We start from the raw sequence: 22,349 nt of genomic DNA on the forward strand, positions 1-22,349 counted from the left end.
TCCCCTGGTTCACAATTATATAGAGAATCATTTACTTTAATTGTCAAACGATAAACAGGTGGGCTACATGTTTAAAAAGTCCTCCATCAGAATGACTCTCCTGCACAGAAGGGGTGAAAGCAGGGGAGCTAAAGGCAAGGAGACAGGCTCTAGCTCCAGCAATTTTTTTGAGTACAGTCTGCACATAAACATGTACATACATACATGTGCCCACACACATACATACATGTGCCATGTGCCCACAAACATGTACATACATACATGCGCACACACGTGCCTATACATACATCTGCCCACACACATTAGTACACACACATCCATTTTTGAGAAAAATAAATGACTTAGAAAAAAACACTCGCTATGGCAATGCTAAATACTGAAAAGAATGGCTCTCATAAGGTTTATCCAAATGCAGAGAAGCCAACATTTGGCTCAACCCCAACCTCCACTTAAGAAATTCAAGGGTGAGGGTGACAAATAGTTAAGAAAGGTACAATGTCCATAAAGAACTGTGTGAAAGAAATGCAGTTCACCCCAACTTTGCAACTGTTTTACATTTTTGCCAGGCCAGATCAAATTCGCAGAGATGGAAATGTGGGTCTCATAAATTTGCCACATTTCTCTCTACTCCCTAGCAGAAATGCTATTGCTGAAATGTGCTTCACTGTGATCCCAAAAGCTGATTTAAATAACAGCCCCATGAACCTCTTGGAATTGTATACCTCACCTGAATTGTGTACCTCGCGAGGTCTCCCATTCCATACTGGCTGCCGGAGAATTCAAATGTGTGACTCACTCAACATGACAGAATGTACCTGCAGCTCCTTCTTGCCTCCAGTTTCATTTTGATTCTATTTTTTCTTTTCTTGAGACAGAGTCTCGCTCTGTCACCCAGGCTGGAGTGCAGTGGCGTAATCTCGGCTCACTGCAACCTCTGCCTCCTGGGTTCGAGCAATTCTCCTGCCTCAGCCTCCTGAATAGTGGGGATTACAGGCACGCACCACCACGCCTGGCTAATTTTTGTATTTTTAGTAGAGACAGGGTTTCACCTTGTTGGCCAGGCTGGTCTACAAACCCCTGACCTCAGGTGATCCGTCCGCCTCAGCCTCCCAAAGTGCTGGGATTATAGGCATGAGCCACCACGCCCGGCCTGTTTCTACTTTTAATTTTTTTCTTTTACCTTCACCTTTATGCCATCTTGTTTTATACACACACACACACACACATACACACACACACACACAGAGAGAGAGAGAGAAAGGGAGAGAAATGCTTTAAATAATTTCTAGTACAAGGTAGAGAATAAATTATGAATGAAACCAATTATCTGGTTAAGTAAACAACACCTTTGTAGGATAGGAAAGGACAGAAGAAATGGGGACTACAAGTCGCAGGCTGAAGCAGAGGTCTCCAATCCATTTTCTTCTCTATGACTACTCCATGAAGCACGGTATTTGGGCACATCAGACCTGAACAATTCTGACAACATTCCTACATTTCATCTGTGTGAAAAAAGGGCAAACAGTGTTGTTTAATGATGTAGGATTTTGACCTGTTAACTGTCCAGATGAAATGGCTGTTTGGATTCAATTAACTAAGTGGAGGTCAGCCAACTAAATGGAGAAGGTATCACTATAAAGTTGGTGGCAGAAGGAAGATACTGTGGGTTGAACTGTGTCCCCGACAAAGATGTGTTGATGTCCTAAGCCCTGGAAGCTGTGAATGTCACCTGTTTTGGAAACAGGGTCTTTGCAGATGTAATCAAGATTGGGTCATACCGGATTAGGGTAGGCCCTCAGTCCACCAACTGGCGTCTTTAAAGAAAACACAATGTAAAGACACGGGGACACAGAGAATGCCATGTGAAGATAGAGGCAGAGACTGGTGTGATGTGTTCATATGCCAGGGGATGTCTAGGGTTGCCAGCAACTGCTGAAGCCAGCAGAGAGGCACGGAACAGATTCTCCTGCAGAGTTCGCAGAAGGAACCAACCCAAATGACACCTTGATTTTGGAATTCTAGCCTCTAGGAATGCAAGGAATAAGGTCTGTGGTTTTAAGCCACCCGGTCTGTGGTAATTTGTTACAGCAGCCTTAGGAAATGAATATAGAAGAACATCAGTGATGAAGATCTTTACAGCAGACAGAAATTAGAAAGCATTGCATAGTATGTTCCTGAGTTTACAAATGGAAAAAAAAAAAAAGACACCACTAAAAATAACAACAGCAAGGCACAGAAAAGTTTTCTTTGCATAATAACATGAGGGGAATAGATTAGTTTGTTTCTAATTCCCCTCCAAGCACAAAATGCTATGCTTTTACACTATGATCACAATGTACCCCTGTTACAAACCTGCAATGACTTCCCAAACACTCAGAATAAAATCCAAACTCCCCACTTAAAAAAAGGCTCTGTAAGACCTGGCCCCCACCACTCTGGCTCTCCCATGATTCCCATCCAGGTCACTGAGCTAACTCCCCTAACTGCCCTCTCTCTGTCCCAAGGACACACCAACAAATTCTCGCACAGCCTTGTACTTGTTCCCTTCTTTCTGGAATGCTCTTCCACAAGTCTTCCCATGCTGGTTCCTACTCATTCACAATTCAGCTAAAATGTTCTCAGAGAGCCTTGCAAAAGCAGTCTAGTTAAAGCAATGCTACCCAAGGTGTTTCGTATCACGGAACACACAGAAAACTGTCTCTATCCAGCATGGCGCATTGGGTAAACTCACCAGGCTGGCCTACATCCTACCTGCCATCCCGAGGGCTGAGGGGCAATATGCACACTCACCTGAAGCCTACTTGGGGTGTCCTGGACAACCAGCTGGGTGGCTCTGCCCTTCCCTCTCCAACATACTGACATTCACTATTATGAGCTTGACATTTGAGGAGAGTTCTGAGGTGTAAGGAAGTGGAAGTCCTGGCTAAATTTTCAAATGGTATCTCCTTTAACTTCACTGTCCCATTCTGAAAGCAGAATAAAAAATAACTGCTTTCAAAATTTCCTGGCATACTCAGATAAAAGACAAGGTCAAGTGACTTCATATGTTTTCTTTGGATGTTTGTTCTAAATGCTAATTTTCTTTGGCTACAAAATGTAAAGTATGTGTGCTATACTGCTTTCACAGTACTAAGACAAACTACTCAAGTGTTGGTGTGTTGACTGCGTTATGCAGAAGCAGAAGCATGCAGGTCTTCACAATATAATGTGAGGCAAAAACTTAGAAAATTCAGAATATTTATGCAGTCACTGTTACAATATGCAATGAAATGTCTTCTTTTTTGTTTTTGAGATGGGGTATCGTACTGTCGCCCGGGCTGGAGTGCAGTGGCACAATCTCGGCTCACTGCAAGCTCCACCTTCTGGGTTCATGCGATTCTCCTGCCTCAGCCTCCCAAGTAGCTGGGATTACAGAGGCACACCACCATGCCCGGCTAATTTTTTTGTATTTTTAGTAGAGATGGGGTTTCACCGTGTTGGCCAGAGTAGTCTCGAACTCCTGACCTCGTGATCTGCCCACCTCAGCCTCCCAAAGTGCTAGTATTATAGGCATGAACCACTGCGCCTGGCCAAAATGTCTTCTAAAATGCATGCCACAATGGCATGAACTAGTTAACCCAGAACCATTCTATGGTTTCTTAATGCCAATCCTATTCCACAAAATGAATGAAAGTAATGCATTGCCTGCTGGCTCAGTTTGAGTTTTCTGGAATTATTAAATGACTGACATATCACAAAAGCTCTGCCTCTTCCGAGTCACTCTGAACCATGGTTAATATGCTCTCTAAAAGAGTGTCTGTAACGCTTGTTTTCCTACAGAGAAAGCAGGGATGAACACAAGAGGGCACCGTTATGGCACAGAGGCACGAGACAGGGCCAGTCACAACACGGAGTGTCCATCTCTCGGGAAGAGCTGCCGTACTGTCCCACAGTCCTAAACAAACAACCCCATGCTGTGCCAATCAGGATAGCTCACTGACTTAATAAGAACAGCTATTTAACTTGTGTCTCTTCTGTAGGAGAGCCAGGCCTAGGAGCTGTAGCATTCAGCATTCAAGAGATCCTTCTGAACGCAGGTCCTTGTTGGAACAGAGAGGGCTGTGCTGGGGGTGGCAGGGAGTCCTGATGGCTGGGTCTTAGGTCTGATCAGCAAAGACCAAGAGCAAAGTGCTCAGGAAATGTGCCCATCTGTAATCTACTCAATATCCAACCCTCCCCAGCATCCCCACTCACACAGAGTTATATTACTTGCTGCATTCATTTTTAAGGTATAATGCTCTCAGGCCAATTTATTGGGAGATTTTTTTTAAGGTGCCCTAAAGACACTTTTAGGAATTGATGTTGAGAGTCAGATTGCTCCAAAAATAATGCTGAATGAATGAAGCCACACACAAAGGAGTGTGTACTGTATTTATTATCTCAATTATACAAAGTTCAAAAACAGGCAAAGCCAGTGGCTAGTGACAGAAGTCAGGACAGTGGTCACAAGGTAGGGTGTGCACGAAGGGGCCCCTGGAGTGTCTTTAAGGCACATTTCTTGACTGGGGTGGTTGTTACATGGTGTTTTCCTTTATGAGAATTCATTATTTGTATACTTATAATCTACGTATACAATAAAAATTAACTTAAAAATTCCTTGAGTCCTGGAAAGAAGTCTCAAGCCAGAGAGAGAGGAGGACAGTCCTGAGGGTGGACAGGATCTCAGGATGGCTTCCATTTCCCCTTGAAAACTGTCAGGACCACCAATACTGCACCCTCATCTCAAACTTCCTTTTATAAGGCATGGAGCATTCTACCAAACCCAAAAAGAATTTCAAAACTATGCCTAGAGAAAGATCCATTAGCTGTCTCTTTCAACGTGCACACTATACACAGAAAGAGTTTTTCTTTGCACAAGTACACGCACAATTCATTGCTACTGAGGTTCTTCCTGAGGTATGAGTAAAGCACTGTCTATGGGTCATTTCCCATATCATTTCATAGGCATTTTTCCCCCAAGACTTCTGGCCTACAGACCAACTTTAGTACTTTCTGGGCTAAGTATAAAACAAGAATTTCCATCATTTTTACTTTACTTCCAAGCCTATCTAATATTTCATCTTATCCAATAAAAAATCTGAACATGAGCTACCAAGAATCTTTATGCCACCAGTATAAATATTTTACTTAAGGTGAACAATTTTTTCTAAGTTGTGTACTACAGAGTAGAGCTTACTTTCTCAAAACAGGCTGCATGTGGTGGCTCAGGCCTGTAATCCCAGCACTTTGGGAGGCTGAGGTAGGAGGACCACCTGAGTCCAGGATTTTGAGACCAGCAACATAGTGAGAACCCATCTCTACAAAAAATTTAAAAATTAGTTGAACATGGTGGTGTGCACCTGCAGTCCCAGCCACTCAAGAGGCTGAGGTGGGAGAATCATTTGCCCCTGGGAGGTCGAGGCTGCAGTGAGTCGTGGTTGAGCTGATGCACTCCAGCCTGGGCGACAGAGACCCTGTCTCAAAAAAAAAAAAGAACAAAAACAAAAATCAAAATAGCTTTAAAAAATGGGCATAATAGGCCCCCATTCTGTGTCTATAATTACAAGTAAAAGGTACACAATAAAAAAAGAAACCCTTCCCCCGGGGGTGGAGGTATGAAAAGACAACTCTGTCAAGTCCTCAGGTGCTTCATTCGTTGTGACTGTAAGGAAAGGGGGGTGGGGGAGTTTCTCTGGTAGACCTCAGCACTGCTCGGGCTTGTTTTGCTTCAATTTTTGGCACTTTGGATTGCTTTTTCCTTTTTCTTTCTTTTCTTTTTCTTTTTTTTTTTTTTGAGACGGAGTCTCACTGTGTTGCCCAGGCTCGAGCGCAATGTGCAATCTCGGCTTACCGCAACCTCTGCCTCCCAGGTTCAAGCAACTCCTCTGTCTCAGCCTCCCGAGCAGCTGGGACCACAGGCACATGCTACCACGCCCGGCTAATTTTTGTGTTTTTAGTAGAGATGGGGGTTTCACCATATTGGCCAGGCTGGTCTCAAACTCCTGACCTTGATGGATCACTTTTTCTAATGAACTCCACTCATGTACCTGTTGACACATGCAAATGTAGATATATATGGTAGACTCTTTTTTCTTTGTAGATGAGGCCTTGCTATGTTGCCCAAGCTAGTCTTAAACTGCTGGCCTCAAGCAACACGCCTGCCTCAGCCTACCTAAGTGCTAGGCGTGAGCCACCACGTCGGCCAATAGGGTATACTCAAAGTATGTATTTCTTTGTATTTATAATGAAATTTAAGATTAATCCAATCCTCTGCTTTCATTGTTCAAGCCTCCTATTCAAAGTAAGAGAAATGTTCTCAGCACCCAGGGGCTTTTGACTCTACACGTAACCTTAAGGAGTTATGCCATCAAATTTTGTCACTTAATTTTACTCTTATCAGCCAGAGACTACAATCATTTATGCCTCTAGCTAATTCTCTCACAAACTTTCAATTTCCTCAAATAAAATTTCTATAGACGAGCTAATGGGTGCAGGAAATCAACATGGCACATGGATACATATGTAACAAACCTGCACATTGTGCACATGTACCCTAAAACCTAAAGTATAATTAAAAAAATAATAAATAAATAAATAAATAAATAAATAAATAAATAATTTCTATAGAAAATCCCTAAATTTTACCACAGGTCAACAATGCCTTATCTGAAGCCCTTGGACCTAGCCAGGTTTCAAAATTCTGATTTTTTTTTTTTTTTTTGCATTTTAGAAAGGTAGAAATTAATGACATACGTCACATATTGCCCAGCACTCTCGGCAGCATCTTTTAAGCAAATACCCTGATATTTCTGAATGAAAATGTATGACTAGTCACTCCAAGATTGTAAATAGCTCAAGTGACCAAACAAGTTCATGTCAGTCAGGTTCCATGCCAACTGCCCTGGAAATACTTTTGTTTTCAGAACTTTCTGGGTTTCAGAATTGTGGATAAGGCATTGTGGACCAGGACCAGAAGCAATCAGACTGAATTGCGGCTTTTCAGTTCAAACGCCCAAAGTCCAAGTCAGTCTTTCCACAAATACTTACTGACCACCTACTATGTGCTAGGGTTAGTGGATCCAAAGGGGAATACAAAACACAGTATTTGACCTAAACGATCATATAATATCAGCGTGTGGTGGGCAAGGGGCAAGCCACAATACCACCGTGCAGTAAGTCTATGAGAAGGATGGGGATACGATGCCCTGGGCACTCAGAAGACAGTTTCTTTGCACATATAATTCTAAATGAAAACCATTCTGTATGTTAAAATAAGGGGGGAAAGTCCGCCAAAGTCCTAATTCTTCCCAGCTTGACTATTTCAATGCTTTTTAAATTTTTTCAAATATCAAATGCTTTGACAAAAAAAAAGACTAACTTTTTCTTCCTTTTTGCCCTACTGTTTTGGTCCCTCTACCAACTTTACCTTGTGAAATTGCCTATAAGGTAAAGTCAAGCCTCATTATTCACCAACTCCATATCTGTGAATTTAGCTACTCAGTAAAATTTAATTGTAACCCCCCTCCCCAAGTCCATATTTACAGTGCGTTTGCGGTCCCTTGAGGACATACACAGCAAAGATAAATTTTCGAGTTTCCCAACGCACCTTTCCAGGTGAGGTCCTACGAGATGATGACATTCTGACTTCTTGTCTCAGCTCTCACACTCTACACAAGGTTCCTTTACATGGCCTACTTAATGCAGTGTTTTTTTCATTTTTGCGCTTTTTGTCGATGATTTCATTGTTTAAAGTGCCCCTAAGCGTAATGCTGAAAGGCTGTCCAGTGTTCCTAAGCGGAAGGAGGCTGAGAGGTGCCTGACCGAGATCACTTTGTTCAGGCATGAGTTTTAGTACTGTTGGCTGCGGGTTCAATATTAACGAATGGACAATATATATTAAATAAGATGACTTCAAATAGAAACACACATAAAACAAGGTTAAGTGTTATGACCAGACATTCACAGGAACCTAACCTGCATTTCCCCTGGGAACAATGGTTCAGAATTCACTAATTCAGTGTACACAGTGACTTCATAGACCATAACTACCTCAAAGAGCAAGAATTGAGTACTGGCCATGAACAGAGAGAAGGCACAGCCATTTCAGGCTTGGAAGGAGGGAAGGGGAAGAGAGAAGAGAAGCAGAGAGGTTCTAGAAAAGGAGTTATCTAAAATGAAACTTTTGTAAGTACTATGAGGAGAAAAGTAGGAAAGGTTTAGTGACATAGCAGCTGTGGAATCACAGCACAAGCCCTGGTACAGGGCCACATCCTAGGACTGCAAGGACTTACAGACCGCATTCCACAGGACTATATATTCTATCTGGGAATGTGGTAGGCAGGAGAGATGCACGTAAGATCATCTATTTACACCAGATCCTGACTATCAGAACACAAATTTCAAAATGTCCATGGTTTGGGGTCTTCTTTTTATTCCCATGAAAACTTCCAGGGTAGTAATTTTTACAAAGCACAGGAAGCCTTCAGAGTGAGTTACATGCCGCCACCTCATCCACATCACAAGAACAAACTTCCGAACCCGGTCCGGCGTGATCTGTAGCTTGGCGCATATATATCACACCCTACCCGGTGCCCACATACCACACTATGCAGAACCACTTACTTACAAGTAGAAGAGGTAGAGTGCAGTGGTGCAATGACAGCTGATGGCAGCCTAGAACTCCTAGGCTCAAGCGATACCCCTGCCTTGGCCTCCCAGAGTGCTAGGATTATTTGCATGAGCCATGGAGCCCAGACTACTAGGGTTTGAAGTGTTCAACAACTGCCTCAGGAAACATGGGATCTGAAAGCCAGACTTGACAGCAGTTCTGACAAGTGGTCCTCTATAGAAAATCAAACTTGGGAAAGTGTATTTTATGCTTGCTTATACTCTCTCAAAAACTAAATCGAAGTGAAAAGCATCTGTCTACCAGAATACCCTTAAATGACAGCCCCTAGACTATCTAAGGAGAATTTTAAAATACTTTTAATAAAGGCAATTGACTTCAATGGCTAATATTTAGTTTCTTTCCTTGATAAAGCCTTGCTTCTGAAAGCATAACCCTGGACCAGGAGCAGCAGCAGCATCTTGGAACTTCTTAGAAATGCAGAATCTCAGCCCCCAACCCAGGTCTCTGAATAGGAGTCTTTTTAACAAGACTCCCAGGTAATACATATGCACCATGATGTTTGGAACGCCCCAGAGAGTTGTGACTATGTTGAAGTCATTATTACCAGCCGACACTTTTCATTCACTCTCAATATTGTGGACTCTTGGATCTGATCAAACAGTGGGATGGGAATGGTGGGGGGCTCCCCCTGTTCCTGGGTCAACTGTTGTGGTGAGGCATTGCTGACTTCACACATTGTGTACAGGGCAGCCTGACTCTGTCCCATCCTTCTTGCACCCAGAGCATGAGGACGAATCTCCACCTTGCATTTACTTACCAATCTTGACTTTAAGTAAAAACATGCATGGGGCCCTACTCTAATGGTTCCATGGCTCAAGAGTTCTTCCCTTAGCCCCTCTTCTAGGCCAGACTGATCCTGAGGCCCAGACTCAGAAACATTTTATCTCAAAACCCTGACTCTGCAAAGCTGGGCTTTCTGCCCATTAGCTGCCTTCTTGTACAAGATCTTCAACTTTCATAGGGACCTTGCCTGAAGCCAGGGTCCACATGCCTGCCCCGAACCCATTTCTGTCCATTCAGATGCCACCACTTGCCTGTCTCCTCAGACCTCTACCCGTTACTTCCTTCTATGGCACTGGCCTCCCAAGAGTAGCTCCACCTCCAGACTGCACTGAAACAGTGCATCAGGGCTGCATTTTTCACTCATTCATTTTTTTTTTTTTTAAGACAGTTTCCTTCTGTTGCCCAGGCTGGAATACAGTGCAACCTCCTCCTCCCAGATTCACATGATTTATATATACATTTATATATATATTTTTTCTTTTTTCTTTTTTTTTTTTTTTTGAGACACTCTGTCACCCAGGCTGGAGTGCAGTGGTGCAATCTCGGCTCACTGCAACCTCCGCCTCCCAGATTCAAGCAGTTCTTGTGCCCCAGCCTCCTGAGTGGCTGGGATTACAGGTATGTGCCACTACACCCAGCTAATTTTTGTATTTTAGTAGAGACGGGGTTTCGCCATGTTGGCCAGGTTGGTCTCGAACTCTTGACCTCAGGTGATCTGCCTGCCTTGGCCTCCCAAAGTTCTAGGATTACAGGCATGAGCCACCGTGCCTGGCCAAATAAATACTTGAAAGTACTATGTGTTCAAGCCCTGAACAAAACAGACCAATTCCTGTGCTCATGGAGCTTATATTCTTGTGTAAGAAAAGATAATAAATACTAAAATAATAATAGATAATAAAAGTAAGTAAAATATAGTGTGCTAGATTATATAAGTGCCATGAAAATACAAAACAGAACTCAAAAGGTAGCCAGGGAGCACTCGGGTCAGGGGGTTTTCAATTTTTTATGAGTATTTAGGGAAGGCCTCACTGAAAGGTGACCTTGGGGACCCTATACATCACTGAACAGCCTAAACTGTGGGACCTAGCTTATTCCTGTTTTCAGCTCTTCCACGTCTTCTCAGCTTGAACCTCCAGTTTATCAAGCTTAGTGTAAGACACTCACAACGATCCCCTGCTCCCAGTTCTAAAAGCCAGCTGGATGTCGATTCTGACATAGCTATTGCTAGTCTCCAGATCACGTATCCATCTCTAAACCATAGTTCTTGTAACATCCATCCACCTCTGTGGGCCAACCTGCATCTCCAAAGCCTCATCTGCTGCCCAAGTTCATACTACACCACTGCGGCCTGAGCCCGACCCTGAGCCTAAGCTGTCCCATGTACACAGAAAATGACCACAGGTCATCTTGTTCTTGAAAAGGAAGACCTAGAGGTTTAATAAAAGAGAACGAAAATTCTGTCCAAGTCACAATTTTATGTAAACAAGATAAAACTATCTGAGGGCTCAGGAATGTGTCATTCTACAACTTACCTCTTCTAAGAAATTCACTGCAGAAGGTATCACAGGAAGGGTTCATGCCTCAGACACCAGGCAAACAAGGAGGAAAGATTTCAGCACATCCAAGCCCCTGGTGCAGGTCTGCCTGTGAAGGGAGGGGGGAACTGAAAGCACAGGCCTCTTTTAAGGACTTTATGAGCCATTTTATTTAAGTCTAATCAATCCCCAGCTGGAGGAAACCTGCTAGATAACTGAGTCCAGGTTGTCCAGCGAGCTTCAAATGATGATGGAAACGTGCTGTCTAATATGGTGGCCACTAACCCCGTGTGGCTGTCGGGCATTCAGAATGTCAGCGTGACTGAAGAACTATACCTTAAATTGTATTTAATTTGAACTAATTTAAATGAAAATAGCCACATGTGGCAATGAATACCAAATCAGACCACACAGATCTAATCTAAAGCCCAATTTGTTTGACAAAGACGAAGCCCAGAGACTTTAGCGGCATAGGTATACCACGGGGCTAGCCACAAACCCAAGCACGAATCCTCCACATGGCATCATACTTGAGGGCTTCTAAATTGCTTGCATATGTACGACCCCATCCAATCCTTTCATCAGAAACATAAGCAGGTTCAATTCTCCATATTCCCCCAATGTTCGGAAGCAAACACTTGCCCCTTGCCAAAGGGTTCATCCCTGATTAGCCAGAGCTCCTCACGTGCAGACCCACTATGCACTATGCTGTGCTGGCTCACGCTCTGAAGCAGGGGACACCATCTGGGTAACTAAAGAGTTGATTACCGACATACAAGTTGAACAAGAGGCTGGACGATGACATTTGCCAACAGAACCACTGGAGAATCTGTCCTATGTCATTGGGGCCAGTCCTTGACAAAACATTTATGCAAATTAAGTCTCCTAGAATAGTTTTACCAGGTAGGGAGCTACAATTAATCTCTTACATATTCTATGATAGTGATCACGACCCTCAACAATTAGGACTCAAGTAATTTGCTGGATATCTTTTTAAAATCCTACGTTCACTCTGTCCTCAAGACTTACTGGCAAAAACTCTTCTATAATTAGAACTGAAGACTTGCCAACATGTCCCAATCAGACCCAAATTACTATCTACAAAAATTACTGACTACTAAAAATAAGAATGAAAAAGGGTCTCTGAGATACTATTTTACTAAATATAGGAATACACAGTACAACTTAATCCTCCATGGTTAGGTGGTTGCCAGAACCAAACCTGTTGACTGCCTAGCATTTCATGTTCCTACAAGAACTGGATGCAAAAGCCTAATTAAGGTTTGATTCAAACGATGCTATCAAAATGCTTCCTGCGTGGGGCGGGAAATATAAGTGCTTTGCTCCTTTCATTCCTTGTCAGGGAGTCTGGGTGGTTTTTTTTTTCTTGGAGCCACCTCATTCCACTGAGACAAATCCAGCCCTAGAAGGAGCAGTTTACAAAAAAGCAGGGAATGCTGTCAGCAGGGAGCACAGAGCTTGGCTGTGATCACAGCTGCAGATCCCACCTGCTTAAAAAGGCAGCAGCAATGATACAACTCTTCATTCCCTTGCTCAAAAACAGAAGAAATCAGCAGAGATAAGCCGACAGGGAAAACATTACACAAATCGCTGACCCTGCTGCAGGCAGAGAAGAGCTGCCTCTGCTCGGCTTTGATTTTCCAAAGCCTGAGCCTGAGGGAGAGGCAGTTTGACTTTCTTCTTTCCTAGTGCTCCCGATGGCAAGGCACATTCAGATGGAGCCTGGAGGAATACCAAGTGCAAAAGAAAGGGAAATAAATAAATAAACAAAACAAGAACACAGGCTAAACCGTGGAGAAGAGCTGCCATCAGCATCTAGGAAGAAAGATCATATCCCTAGTCGAAAGCAACTCGGTTTTACAGGTTTTTGCGAAAACACACAAAGCCCAGAGCCGTGGCTATGATCTTTGCCATGCTGTTGTCCTGCTGAGTGAGGCAAATAAGTATGTGCCATAAGCCTTACTTATGCATTTTCTATTCCTATTGTTTAGTACGTGTCCAAAGAAGAAAACAACAACAGGGCTGCTATCCATATCAGTGAGAGGAGTTGGAAACAGAGCGCTGCATGGCCAGCAGTTTTTTCCTCGACACAAACACAGATTGTTCTCTGCTTTATAAGCAGCCTATTTGCTGCTTAATGGTCATCCACAGTGTGCCTTTACAACAGGGTTCAACATGAGCCAGCAGGTCAAATGATGTGTGCCCCCAGTATGTTTTCCCCTAAGCATTCTAGAACCCCGCTGCAGCTTCCAAAATTGATTCCACTATAATACGGTCACTGCTGCCATCCAGGTGCCACATTTATTGAGTGCCCAGTATTTGCTGGGCATTTTGCTAGGACCCAGCTATACAGCAGTGCACAAGAAAAACATGGCTCCTGCCTGCATGGGACCTTCGGTTTGGCAGGAAAAAAGTGCAGGTCCTTTGATCCAGTAGCAGAGCCCTTATATGTTAGGCCAAGGCCACAAACTGCTGCCCCTAGAAGCCAAACAGATGGAGTCTAGCAGGCAGGTGGGGTCTGTGGCAGAATGGAGAGCACTTGTCCCACATAATGGAGACAGCTGGCCCCAGCTCTAGCCAATTGTTACCATGTGGGGATGTGGGCCCAGCAACTGCCAGAACTTCCGTTATTTCAAGAGCAGCTGTAAATCCAGACTTTTACACAAAATCTTCCAATTTTTACGTGTTGACAACCAATTTAAAGTCTTTAAAAACTCACTGAGAGCCAAAAGTGACCCAAGGGTCACTAGCTTGCAACTTCTACATCCGCAAACTTAGTTCCATCTCCCCAATTCCCTAACATAGTCTATATATCTCAATACATACCTGCTACACTAATGCGACTGGTTTATCACTGCTTCCAGACCCAGAACAATTATTTTTACTTTGGGATTTGCCTCAAGTTGCATCCCTGCCTAGCACATCTTCCCCACTTCTTTCTGTGCCTGGTCAGATCCCACCCATCTTTAGTTCCCTGTTCAAGACTTCTACTCCACTAAGTCTTGCAGACCAGCCTGGCCTCCCCTTCTTTGAATCACTATGTCTCTTGCAACGGGGCCAGGGTTTGCTCAGCAGTCCTCTAATTCTGCCCTCCGCAAATCTTGTCTTGTCTCTACAACCAGACTAAATGCTCCATAACAGAGACCACATGGGCTACTTCACCAAGAAAATGCCCTGTGTTTATCGGGGGGTCATGTGTTCTGAAGTCAGCAAACAACTGACTGACCACAGCAAGGAGGTTAAGAGCTCAGGCTCTGAAGTCACGCAGCTCTGGGTTAACTTAATCTCTCTGAGCCTCAGTTTCCCTAATTGTAACCTGGGGTGATAACAAAATGAGGACATAACCCAAATTCATATGGGGCTTATGAGATCATCAAGAGAGATAATCTCTATAAAGCACTTAGCACAATGCCTGGTATGCAGTAAGCCCTTGATAAATGCTGGCTATTATTGTTATGGACTGATTGCCTGATTCAGCCAATGCTATTGTTAAACAAGCATTGCATCAATGGAGCTTTGTTCTTAGCAAATGGTATTGACCACTTACTCTGTGTTAACATGTTCTAAACAAATTGCATGTGTTAGCTCATCTAATTTTCCTAATTCTCCCCCATTTTATGGATAGCAGAAGCACAGAGAGTTTAAATGGCTTGTCCAAGGCCATACAGACAGAGCAGAGATCTGAAGCTGCCAGCTGGCTCCAGAGCCCATGCTCTTAACCATAATACTCTATGGCCTCGCTACATTTCTAATAGTAGGGGACAGCTTTCTGACCTCAACCTTCCCAAATGAGAAACAGGATTTGGCTTTGTGGACGATGGCTTAAGATGACAGAATGATCAGGGCCTGGTTTGAGCCAGACTACATCTCAGAAGTTCCAGGAAGGAGTTTGCTTTTGCCAGTTTCACTAAGGGCTGTCAGTTTGTTCAATAAACTAAGAATGATAAGGAAAGAAGAAAAATGCCCAGAAAGTACAAGATCATATCTAGTATTACAGAAGGCAAAAACTGTGATATAGATTAATACTAATGACAAAGGTGTTCTGCTGATCACAGAATAACTGAAGAGGGAATCAGGAAAATATATCTAGCCTTGAATATCCACATAGAAGACAGGAAAGAGGCAAATGTGTCTTCCTTAACTTTTGAAAAGAAGGAGGAAAGTGATGAAACCATAGACCATGAACTCAAAATATGCGAACTGCATATACGCAGATAAGAGATGAAGTAGGTGATCCCCAGAAGTTACTATGGATTCACAAACTGATGCCATCCCTTGAACTAGCCCGCACCTGGGAACCCTGTGCAAAGATTGTGTCTGGATTTTAACAAAACATATGACAATCTCCTGTGGTCTCTTTACGGGCAAAATACAGAGTATGGGTGTATGATTATACAGTTGTCTAGACTGACATTTGACCTTAGAGGTCAGACTGATTTCAACCTGAAGGAAGGTATCTAGTGGAAGAGTACAAAGTTCTGACGTCAGCCTTCCTCATTCAACATTCTACTCACTGTCTTAGGTGAAAACAGAGAATGCTCATTCTAATTCCTTAAGGCCAGAAGCCGTATCTAATTCTTCTTTAGTTCCACAGCGCCTAACCTTGTGCTTGCTCCAAAAAATGACTGCTCATTAGATTTCAGGAGTCAAGTTTATAAACAGTGTTACAAAGGTGACAAAGATCAGGAAATAACCTAGGTGACAGATTCCAGTCCCAAAAAGTTTGTAACAGGTGGATGGGATATGCCAAATCTAACAAGGTGAAACTAAACAGGGACAAATGCAAAGACTGTGAACTAGCTAGCAAAGAAGAGGAATTATACTTAAAGACGAATATGAAGAGTTTCAGCTAGTCATAAACTAAGAATATAGTGAGTTAAGGTTTCCAGTGGTAAGTAGATGACTGACAAAGTAATATTCACAAAAACCAAAAGAAATTGCTTCTCTCTGGTCAAACCTGAAGTATTATATTTAAACTGGAGGATACTTTAAAAGGGTCTGGACCAAAATAATAAATAAAGGGAGGGGTTTGAGGGACACTGACAAAGTAGTCTGCCCAAAAAGAGACCAAGATGAACAAAGAGTTGGAAATTTGGACCTATAAGAAAAATTTAAGGCAGAAGAGGTTGATCTGGAAGACTGAGAAGGGATACAGTAGTAATCTCCAGATAGCTGAAGGCAGACATTTGAAAAGAGAACTTACTCTATATGGGCCCAGAATTGAAATTAATGTGAAGAAAGCAGATTTCAATCAGATTTAAAGGACAACTTTTAAGCCCTCTATCCTGCTTCAGAGTAGGAGGGTTCTCATTTATAAGTGAATTTGAGGGTATCAGAGTCAGCCATGCCAAGATAAGCAATCACACAGCAGCGACAGTGCAGGGGTGAATTAATCCACAAAATAAAGGCTTACAAAAGAGAAGAGTTTGCAAGACTTTTCAGTTCTACGACTGGCTGCATTACAGATAGTCATCATCAAGAGGAGTGATGTCAGTGTTAACTTCAAGTTTTACAATGCAGAGATGATTTAGTTGGGTTCATTAGAGAAAGCTTAAAGCAAAATGTAACAACTATGGTAGAGAAAATGGACTGTGCCAAAGCAAAAAAAAAAAAAAAAAAAAGCTGCAGTTTATGGCAAATTTGGGAAATAGTGAGTTCATCTACTTGGCAGGAGAGGGAGGGTGCCTGATCAGCAAGAATGAGGGATTAAGCTTAGAAGATGAGGAGAAAGATGCAGATGGTGTGAAATCCAACTCAGCCCAGGCATTTAGGCTTTTGTCCTGCAGGCAAACCATCAAGAACTTCTGATGAGACCAGTTCAAAGACGAGATTGTCAGATGTTCATTCATCTGGATCTTCAAATGCACATATGGATGCATGTGGACCCTCAGACAGTGATATGACAAGTCAGACACAACCTAAGCTTTAGAGCACGGGAAGATTGGGCAATTTATCCAGAACCATTTTTGATTAAACTAAAAAATATTTTCTTAGGACTTGTATATATTATTGTAGAAAAGGAAACAGAAGATGTACTAGACAATCTTGATGGTGCTTCCATCGAGGAAGAGCTTGATGGTGCACCTCTGGAAGATGCAGATGGAATTCCTATTGATGCTACTCCCGTGGATGATCTTGATGGAATCCCTATAAAAAGTCCTGATGATGATCTTGATGGAGTGCCTTTGGATGCAACTGAAAACTCAAAGAAGAATGAGCCTATATTTAAAGTTGCCCCATCAAAATGGGAAGCTGTGGACAAATCTGAATTGGAAGCACCAGGCTGTTACAACTTCTAAATGGGAGTTATTTGACCAGCATGAAGAATCGGAAGAAAAACAAAATCAAAATCAAGAAGAAAATGAAGATGAAGAAGATACTCAAAGTTCCAGATCTGAAGAACATCATCTGTACTCTAATCCAATCAAAGAAGAAATGACTGAGTCCAAGTTCTCTAAGTACTCGGAAATGAGTGAGGGAAAACAAGCCCAACTTCATGAAATTGAGCTCAAAGTCATGAAGTTTCAGGATGAGTTGGAATTTTGGAAAAAGACCTAAAAAACCAGTCCAGAGTTTTCAGGAGCAAGTATAACACTACAGAGATAAACATCTTCAACGAGAGAAAGAGTTAGAAGGAGAATGAGAAAGAGACAAGAGAAAGGGACAAGAAAGATAAAGAAAAATTGGAATCTAGTTCCAAAGACAAGAAGGAAAAAAATGAGTATACTCCAACAAGGAAGGAAAGGAAAAGATGACACAGTACATCCCTCAGCCTATCTCACAGTAGCAGTGGTAGACGAGTGAAATCCCCATCACCAAAATCGGAGTTATCAGAGCGTTCAGAAAGACCTCATAAAGACAGCTTAAAAAAAAAAAAAAAGAAAAAAAAGAACTTCCAGGAAGACAGCCATATCCAAAATGGCATTTCAGAACTGTCAGACTGGCATTACTACAGGAAAGAAACAAGATAGGGAGTGAGACTGTGGTGGCAAGGATGACAGGGAGGACACTGTGGCAAAAGAAGAGGAAATAAAGGCCTGAATTCAAAGAAAGGTGGTGAGACCAAAAAGAGGGATTTATATGAAAGGGACTGTATAGGAAGAATTAAAAGGATCTGCTGACTGAGTCAGTGTGGAGTAGGGAATCAAAGACAGAAACACATGACTTAGAGAACCCAAACATGTCAATCTGCATAACGACAAGACCAAAAACCCAAAAACATCTAAAGTCACAACTGGTTCCCAAATTACTGATTCATCACAGCTTTACATCGTATGTTCAGAGCTTATTTCTCACACATACAAAATGTAAGATTTTTGTAGTTAGGTTTGAATTTACTGGAAGCCAGTCATCAAAGGTTTATTGAAGAGATGTTCACAAAAATTAAATCCTCCGAGGACAAGAAGATATTCCAGGCCAATACTAATCAAAAGAAAGCTGGGATAGCCATGTTAGTATCAGACAAAATAGATGGTAAGGCAAAAAGCATTATTAGTGATACATTTTAACCTACCAAGAAGATATAACAATTATAAACTAACTAATAACACCAAATAACATGCCTCAAAATATAAAGTAAAAACTGACAGGTCTACAGGAAGAAACTGACAAGACTGACAACATAGGAGATTTTCACACATCTTCTTTCAATTCAAAACGGATAGATTAAACAGATAAAACATACCAGTAAAGATACAAAAAACAAACAGCCCAACCAACAAGTTTCATCCAATGGACACACATGCAACACGGCAGCTAACAATTCGAAAATCAACACTACTTTTAAGAATAAAACCAAAAGTGTATGAAAACTGAGACCATTCTAGACATAAAATTAATCTCAACAAACTTCAAAATGATATAATTATCTGGCAGAATGCAATTAAGTTAGAAATCAACAACAAAAACTTTTCTATAAAAATCCATATGCTTGGAAAGGAGAAAAATATTTCCAAAATTTCATGAGTAAAATCAGAAAAGATGTGGAATGAAAAAGTAATGAAAATTCAGTAAATTTCCAAATCTGTGAGAATATAAAGCAGATAGTTGAAAATTTAGTTTTAAATGAAGAGTCAATGTTAGCAAGTTACTAACATCTACGTGCAGAATCTAACAAACTTCCAAAATGCAAATGAAATAAAATGATACAGATAAAAGCAAAAGTAATGAAATAGAAGACAAACATAGAGAGGATCAAGAGCGTGAAATGGGCTGGGCACAGTGGCTCATGCCTGTAATCCCAGCACTTTGGGAGGCTGAGGCAGGTGGATCACCTGAAGTAAGGGGTTCAAGACCAGCATGACCAACATGGTGAAACCCCATCTCTACTAAAAATAGAAAAATTAGCTGGGCGTGGTGGCGGGCACCTGTAATCCCAGCTACTTGGGAGGGTGAGACAGGAATATCGCTTGAATTCGGCAGGCAGAGGTTGCCGTGAGCAGAGATCATGCCACTGTACTCCAGCCTGGGCACCAGAATGAGACTCCATCTCCAAAAATAAAAAATAAAATAAAATAATTTTTTAAAAATTAGCTAATCAAATATACCCTCTTACAAAAATAATTTAAAAACAAAAAAACAAAGAGACAGCACGATTATCAGTAATGTAAAAGACAACAATTACAGATGCTGTGGAGAAAACAGGTAAGAGCAAATAAAAACAACTCTATGCCAGAAAGTTTGAAAATTTAGAAATGGACAAAGTTTTAGAAAAATAAAACCTATCAAAACTGACTCAGAGAAATAAAGAACCAAAATAGTTCTATAACAATTTGAAAATCTGAGTAAATAGTTAAGAGTTTTCCCATAAAGAAAGAAAGCCACAATGGCTTTTTTTCTTTTTTTTTTTTGGTGAATGCTACTGCAGGTTCAAGGAATGTATCATTTCAATATTACATGCACTGTTTCAGAGAACAGAAAAGGCAATGCTAAGTCATTTTATCAGGAAAGGACAGTACAACAATGGGAAATTATAGGCCAATCTCTCCTCCTCCCATACATACCCTCTTCCTGATTGTAGGCACCCACAGAGTTTGCAAGCCAAATCCAGCATCATGTTTAAATAATACATCATAATCAAGATAGGTTTATCCCAGGAATGCAAGGCCAAATTTGTTTGAAATTTTACACATGCCATTCATTACATTAACAAATTAAAGGAGAAAATTTTTAAGATCATCCCAAGGATGAGGAAAAAATACAATAAAATTCAAAACTATTTAGAATAAAAAACTCTATGCAAAATAAGAATAACATGAATCTTTCCTAACTTGATAAAGGCTATCTACAAAAGCAAATATCATATTTAATGATAAAATGTTGAAAGCATTTTCTTAAAGATAAAGAACAAGATAAATACATTACCACCATATCTATTCGGGATTGTACTGAAGGGCCTAGGCCAGTGCAATAAAACGAAAAGAAAAAGAAATGAAGAATATAAAGACTGAAAAGGAAGAAACCAAACTGTCATTACTTGCATTACTACTGCCTATATAGAAAACTGGACAGAAATTATACATAAGTGTTAATAGTAGAGTCTGGCAAGGTAGCTGGATAGAAATCAATTTTAAAAAGTGAATTACATTTCTACATCCATTAATGTGCCACTTAACAACGTTGTGGTGAATGATGAACTACACAGGGTGGTCCCATAAGAGTACAATACCCTGATTTTACTGTACCTTTTCCATATTTAGATATGTTGAGATATACAAATACCACTGTGTTACAACTGTCTACAGTATTCAGGATGGTCACATGCTGTACAGGTTTGTAGCCTAAGAGCAATAGGCTACACCATAGAGCCTAGGTGTGTAGTAGGCTATGCCATCTAGGTTTGTGTAAGTGCAATCTATGACGTTCACACAATAAAACTGCCTAATGATACCTTCTCAGAACGTATCCCTATCATTAAGCAATGCATGACTGTACTTTAAACAGGCAGTTTGTAAGTAATTTTTTTAATAAAGTATTTATATCAAGCAATAAATCGAATAAAAAAATGAGTAAGCCTTTAATGGAAAAAAATTATAAAATTTTATTGAAAGACATTAAAGAAAACTTAAATAGAGAGTCATACCATATTATTGGAAAGAGACACAAAATGTTTTAGTCTCTCCAAACTGATTAACAGATTCAAAGCAATTCCAATCAAAATGTTTTTCATGGAACTTGACAAGCTGATTCTAAGATATAAAGCTACAGTAATTAAGAAAGTATGGCACTCTCACATGATAGACAAGTAAATCAGTGGGGCTGAACAGACAACCTAGAAATAGATCCACACATACATGTTAACTTGATTTATGAGAGTGAGCACTGCAGGATGTATGAGGAAAGGATAGACTATTTAATAAAGGAAGCCAGGATTTGGTTATCCATATGGGAAAAAAGAAACTGGATCCCCTGTTGCATAACATACAAAAAATCTATTCCAGGTGGACTAAGGACTTAAATGCAAAATGCAAAAGAATAAAAATTTTAGAAGATACTATAGGAGAATACCTTTATAATATCCAAATCATAAAAACTTTCTTAAACGAGATCCAAAAGCACACTCATAAAGGAACACATTGAGAAATTCTACAGCATTGAGATTAAAAACTTCTGTTTATGAAAACACTACAAGGAGACTGAAACATAAACTATAAACTGGAAGAAAATATTTGCAACATATTTAACCAATAAAGGACTAGTATCCAGAATACTGGAAGAATCCTATAAATCAAAAAGAAAGGAAGTCCTATTGAAAAACAGGGGATACAATAGACAGACATTTCATAGTAGAGGAAACACCAACGGCTCATAAACACATGAAAAGATGCTCAGCTTCACTAGCAATTAAGAAAATGCAAATTAAAATTATAACAGAAACTATTTCATACCCCTTCAGATTGTCAAATCTTAAAATTTGAACCATATAAGTGCTGGCATGAAGGTGGAATCAGGAAAATTCTTATACATTGCTGGTTAAAGTATAAATTGAAATAAATTGGTATGACCACTTTGGAAAACAGTTTGACGCTGCCCATTAAAGGCTAACATATCACTGTCCCTAATCCCAGAAATTCCATTCCTAGGTATAGGGCTTAACCAAAAAGTTGCACAAGTACACCATGAAACATGTACAGTGATATCTGCAGCAGCATTTTCCTAATAGCCCAAACTGGAAACCATTTATTAGTGGTTCCACAGAGTAACAGACAAACAAACAGCACTATATTCAGGCAATGGGATAGTACACTGCAGGATAGAAAAGAACCACCTACAACTCTATGCATCATCATGGATAAATCTTTTTA

General features: G+C 41.0%; 1 protein-coding gene and 1 pseudogene across 2 annotated transcripts in view; one reads left to right on the forward strand and one right to left on the reverse strand.

The window, feature by feature from the left end:
• The window catches only part of SHQ1 (SHQ1, H/ACA ribonucleoprotein assembly factor), a 105,686-nt gene that overhangs the window by 12,812 nt on the left and 70,525 nt on the right, over window positions 1-22,349 (reverse strand). The window lies entirely within an intron of this gene.
• On the forward strand, window positions 14,195-18,017 carry LOC116466490 (U2 snRNP-associated SURP motif-containing protein-like; annotated as a pseudogene).

Source organism: Hylobates moloch, unplaced genomic scaffold, assembly GCF_009828535.3.
Source record: "Hylobates moloch isolate HMO894 unplaced genomic scaffold, HMol_V3 SCAFFOLD_4, whole genome shotgun sequence".
Classification (NCBI taxonomy): domain Eukaryota; kingdom Metazoa; phylum Chordata; class Mammalia; order Primates; family Hylobatidae; genus Hylobates; species Hylobates moloch.